Genomic DNA, 6656 nt, shown 5'->3' on the forward strand with positions numbered 1-6656 from the left:
TTTGCGATCAAAATATAGAGAGACTATATATGACTTTCATGTATAGTTTCATTGATATTGATCCTTCAAGTTTATTTTATTTCATTTTAGGTGGGCGAATAATTGTTTGATTGTTTTCCAGGTGACTTTGGGGACTGGTTTTGATCTGACTGATTCAATTGATTCGCAACAGGAGAAGAAGCTTAGGAAGGTTGAATAAGCCATATCAAATTAATATAAGTATATTTATGAAACTGTTTTAAACAAAAACAACCACGACAAATAAAAAGATGTGTACCTTAGAACTTCATACTGCATATCTATTATGTGTCATTTATTGTATGACAATTAAGACTGCACTTGTGTTGATACTTGATCATGGCCCTGGGAAGCGGGGTGCTGAAGCATCCCAAAATTTTCTTTGGGGATGGTACATGTATAATTCTCCATAGGCAGCACCCCTTGGAATTCTGGAGAGATGTTACCAAATTACTTATATTTTGTATTGAAACCGTTTTGTTTTTGCTTTTTGTTTGTGTTTTTTTTTTGCTTGTGAAATTTCTCTGGACCAAAGGCTCTTTCATTTTGTAGTGAACCTCCCCCCCCCCCTTTTTTTTTTCTTCTTTTTTGCTTGTCAAATTTACATCAGCACCCCCAGTAAAAAGAATCGTTCCTAGGGCCCTGTACGTGATATAAACTTTACCTGAAGACAAGGCCATATCTTATAATTCGTTTTATTACTTGTCCAAGTTGAGCCTTGTCTCTTATTACTTCCTGGACTTCATTTTTACTCGTTTGTCTTCTCTCTTTCATTTTGACTTGATCACTTTACGTGTATAGGGTAGATTTTGCCCTATATACGATATATTATTTTTTGTTCTATGTTTTTATTATTATTATAATTATTATTATCACTATTGTCATTATTATTATTATTATTATTATTATCATCATCATCATCATCATCATTATCGTTATTAGTAGTAGTAGTAGTATTACTGTACTGTTGTCGTTGTTATTATTATTATTGTTATTATTATTATCATCGTCAACAACATCATTATTATCATTAATCCTTGACATGCTGGGGTAGCACTTCTAATTGTTTCGAAAATCTGATCGTTAGTACTGCATGCTTAACAAAAGAATCGGTTCTAAATTGATTTGGATGATTTTCTTTGGCTGAAAAAACAACTGTATGTTGAGGCACAGCTTTCACGTTTATTTTAGATTATTCCTTTTTATTCTTTATATTACTTGTCTTACTTTGTTTATTGATTTTTACTAACTACTCTGCCAGGGTGATAAGGCTAGAAGCGTTCCTATGAATAATGGTGACGATGATTTATCAATTGATATAGATAATAAGGTAAATTGTCAATTCGTCTACTGCCAACTTGTCCACTCACCACATGATCTGATTTAATTTAGTCTGATGCCATTCCGTCATCAACATTTCGTCTAACAACCATTTGGTCCATTTACCACTTGGTCCAATCATCACTTCGTCTAATCGCCAACTCGTTTACGACCATTTCGTCTCATAACCAGTTGGTCTAATATCCATTTCATTCATTTTGCACAATTTAACACTTAGTCGAATTAGACCAAATGGTATATGGACTAAATAGCCATCAGGCCAACTGGTTATTAGACGGAATGGCATTAGACTAAATGAAAGCAGACCATGTGGTGAGTGGATGAACTGAAAGTAGACCAAATGATAGTAGACGAGTTGGAAATTGGACGAATTGGCATTAGACGAATTGGAAATAAACCGATAATAAATCTATCACTCAGAGAAAACATTGACCTTATTGTTACCTTATCAACAGAAACAATGAAATCAATTAACTTAATTCAGTCACACTTCTATGACATAGACATAGCGATAATTATATTCAGATAGGTGACCTCTAAAAATAATTTGATAGTTTCCACATCCTTTCAGTAAAAGTGGATTATTGATCATATAATTGAAACAGCTCATCAAAATGTGAAAAGTGCAATGAACAATAAAATATTGTTATTACATGCCAGGCACAGGAGTGCATGTGTGTGGGGGCGGAGTGAGAGGCTCTCATAGTCTCTGCGAATCGGGTACAGATGGGGGGCTCTTGTCCACCCCCCCCCCCAAAAAAAAAAATCACGACCAAGGAAAAAAAAGAGAAAAGGAAAGAAAGTGAAAGAGAGAAGGGTGATATAATATTATTTTCTGTCAAAATCTATCACAAAATCGGATATTTGTAATAAAAATGTTGATAATTTTTGCTCACTGGCTTCGCTCGCTAGCAATTTTTTATTTTTATTTTACGAAATACGATATAGCCCAATTTTGGGCTCATCGATTACCCCCACTGATGCGAATAGATAACGGTGGGGTTCGTTTTGAATGGTTTCGAATTGTATGTGTGCATTTCTGATAGTAGTAGCGTACATAATTATGACCCACAATTTTTGAATGAGGAAGTCTGATATGGCCGATTGAGGTTCTAAAAAGATGCGAATTAGCAAAAGTTTTTACCTTTTATTTAAAAAAAATCTCATTTGGATAGATTTTGACATAATGTTTATAAAATTGTATAATATTTCACTCTTTCCTTTTCTTTCATTTCCCTACCCCCCCCCCCCCCACCCCCCTCCCCCTTCCCCCATCTGTCCGCCGGTGTCTGAGAGGAACCCTTGCGTTTTGGGGTAGGGTTTGCCAAAATTGTAAACAGCTTGATGTACTTATTTAAAATCCTAACTTTTAATGCAACACGACTTCTTCTTTCTTTCCAAATGATATTTAAGTTTGGAAAAGTTCGTTTCGTTCTTCCAATGTCATGGCCAAAAGGATAGGGTTATGAATGATAGTGTTTATTCAGACAATTCAAAATGACGCCTGGATCTAGTTTCGAGATGACAGCACAGACATCAAGTCATCGATTGGACTTGTGGTAAGAGGGGATGGGAGCGAGCATAGGCGGCGGAAGCGGGGGGGACACCCCCCTAAACTTGAGATTCACCTCTAATTTTTTTGTTAATAACTTTTTTTTTTTTTTTTTTTTTTTTTTGCTTGTCGATTTTTTTTTCCAGCGTCCCCCCTACATTTTTAGGTTGATAACCTTTTTTTTTTTTTTTTTTTATGCTTTTCAAAAAATGTTGGTGGTCCCCCCTAAAATGTTTGGCTTCCGCCGCCAATGGGAGCGAGGACTGATAGAGGCCTTTTTGCGAAGGGGGGGGGGGGGTTGCTAACGATGGCATCGAAATCTTAACACGTGTTTGGTTTCAAAGGTTAATTAATCATCATAAACGAATGATTAACTTTGGCAGAAAATATAACTATAAAAAATAAGAAAAGAAGAATTAATCAAAGGAAGGAGGAAATTACTTGAAGACAATTAGAAATGGAAAATAGGAAATATATTAATTAAAAAGAATAAAGATAAAATAAAATGATTAAAAGAAAATTATTTAAAAAAAACTGTTTTTTTTATTATACAAACCATTTCCTTGTTCTTTAGTCGGGTTCATACTTCAGATAATCTTACTTCCTAGATATTATGGCCTTGGGAAGCGGGATGTTGGGGGTGAAGCAACCCCACAAATTTCCGTGTGGTGCTACATGTATTATTCTCCCAAGTATTCTGAAAGATGTGTAAACCCCTCCCCCACCCCAACCTTTTTTTTTTGCTTTGTATTTCAAATTTGTATCAGCATCCCCACTTTGAAAAAAAAATCGTTCCCAGGGCCCTGCTGAATATTATCGGAAAGATTTTGAAGCAATCAATTTATGAACTGAGAGATTTCCTTACCGGCTGTTAGGGACACAATATTTGGCAGTGATAAGAAAATTCGGTACCTGGCCAGGGTATATGAATGAAGGGGGGGGGGAATGCTGGTGAGTACGCGAATTTATTTGCAGCGTTCTAAAAGGAGAAAAACGAGTTTAAAAAAATAGTAATAGTAGTAGTCTGACCCAGCCCACTCTAATCCCCGGATGATTCATTCTCATTTGGTCCATTTTCATCAATTTCAGAATAATTCCAAGATGTGCAGCTAGCACCCATACGTAGTCCTTCTTCGAGAAACACCGCCCGGGTGCGCCCCTGTATCACGTCGCACTCCGACGTGTATCCGGAATGAACTTGGTATTTAGAGCAACGGGATATAGGCAGGAGGAGAGAGAGGGGGCCCGGGGGGATCGCGCCTGAAGAACAGGATCCACACCACAAGGTGGGGCGGTGGGCGACACCAGCCCCTCCGTTTAATTTCTTATGCATCGGAAACAAAGAAGGGAAAAGGAAAGAAGAGAATAGAAAAAAAACACTCTGAGGTCATTTAACTCTATACTACAATATTATTCACTTAATTAGAGCCCGTCTTTATAACTTGTTAAAGAGTAAATTAGGCCTATAGGGCCTACTGGAGCATTGTCTAACATTCCATTAGCCTTATTTTTTCCGACCGCCGGCCGATTCCCTGTGACCTGAAATATTCAAAATCAAACATCTGGCGACCTCTCTCAGCGATATTTATATTTTCTTTAAAAGGGGTCTTTACCCCCTGAGAGCATTACATATGGATACCACGAAGCCACTGGCGTACAGATGCGGGTGCAGATGGGGTCTTGGAGGCGTTTGACCCCCTCCCACCCCCCCCCCCCCAAAAAAAAAAATCACGATTAGGAAAAAAAAGAGAAAAGGAAAGAGAGAATGTGAAATATGGATATCAATTTCTTTTTCAAAATCTGAGTCAAAATCTATTACAAAATTCGATTTCTGTAAAAAGAAAAAAAAATGCCTAAAGTTTTGCTCGCTTATAACTTTTTATTGATTGTACCCGATATGCCATATCTGGCCCCCTCAATTTTGGCTCATTACACCATTCAGCACGAATTTACAGACAAAGATTGTATTTCAGCCCAGTCGACATCTTCAGAATGGGCTGTATATCAAATAGAGAAAACCATGCAGACATGTTATTCTCATCAGCACCCGATCGAAATTCCTTTCCATATAAAATAATTGTCAAATTTATCCTGTAAAGCGCTTCCATTACATAATCATCCACATGCATAATTGTTTTAGGGCATACGCAGTAATATAATCTAGTAATAGATTGGAGTAATGATAGCCTCATTTTGGCGATTAAAGATTTTTAAGAAAAACATTTCTGGATAGTCTTCTTGCCCCCCCCCCCCCACCTATCAAATGCCCTTGTGCTGAAAACCTACTGGAAGCAATGGCCTTAGAGCTAAAGGGGGGGCGTCATTAAAGGGCACTTTGACCAGAGGGCGAGGGGGTCACCCTCCATCAGATTTTTGGAGAGTGATTTGATCTCTACCCCTTCCCGACACTTCTTATCTCAAAGGGCCCTTGTTATGCCGTGATATCTGTAGGCAACGATTATTATTATTTTTTCGAAAAAGGGACAAAAGGAAAAACGTCATGAAGGGGCCCTTTAAATAGCTCGCAAGGGGGTTACTTTTGATTAACACCAAATTATTATACCAGATCCTTGAAGAATAAACTATGCTCTATTTACTACCTATCTTCTTTTCTGCTAGCATTCCTTCCTTCTTTATTTCTTTCTTTCTTTCTTCTTTCTTTCTTTCTCTTATGTTTCACTTTCTTTCTTTCTTTCTTCCATCCTACCTTCGTTCATTTTTTTTATTTCTCCCCCTCTGGTTTCCCGATGAGGACGGTTAGTTTATCAAATAACAAGGATCAACACATAGAAATCTATAAACTAATAACACTATGGATCAACATCACTATATTACAAAACATAATAATGCATATCATTGTGCTTGGACATTAGCATGATAATCTGCATTTCTCAGCATTGCACCAGTACAAATGCCTACAAATGTTCCAAGGAAACCTCATGGTATAATTCATACTAAGTCCCTAAATGATGTGTATTAGTTGTATACTTATCAATCTCATTGCATGACAGATGATTTAAAGGAAACCAAAACAATCTTATTGGAAAGAGTAAAATGAGAGGAACAATTTAAAACAAGTTTCACCGAAATTGGTTATGAAATAAGCAAGTTATGGACGTTTAAAAGGTCTCGTTTTACTTTCTATGGGGATCCTCAATTTGGCAAACATGCTTCAAAATGGCTGATTTTGTGGACAACTCTCCATTTGTTTTGTACACAAAAAATTTTTCTGATTTTCCCCATTATCTTTCAAATTGCATATTGCCTCATTCTGATAATTCACACCACATATGACAAGGTCAGGAGGAAATGATGTGAAATATGTAAAATAAAGGGGAAAATCTGAAAATTTGTGTACAAAACAAATGAAGGGTTGTCCACAAAATCAGCCATTTTGAGGTATGTTTGCCGATAAGAGGATACCCATAGAAAGTACAACACCGGGGTACAACAAGACTTTAAACGTCTGTAACTTGCCTATTTCATTTTGATGAAACTTGTTTTAAATTGTTCCTCTTGTTTTACTCTTTCCAATAAGATTGCTTCTCTTCTTGGGTTTTGGTTTCTGCCATATAACGGCAGCTACCATGTAGTCTAGGATTTTGGATGGCATTTTTTCTTTTTAATAAAAGTTATTTTTATGCACCAGGCTCAGACAATCAATAGTAGACTAATGCCGACTGAAATGTACAATAAAAATCAGTTATCAGCACAGAGAAATGAAATCTATTTTCATAAATTGTAC

This window comes from Lytechinus pictus, chromosome 14 (assembly GCF_037042905.1).
Source record: "Lytechinus pictus isolate F3 Inbred chromosome 14, Lp3.0, whole genome shotgun sequence".
In the NCBI taxonomy this organism is placed as follows: Eukaryota; Metazoa; Echinodermata; class Echinoidea; order Temnopleuroida; family Toxopneustidae; genus Lytechinus; species Lytechinus pictus.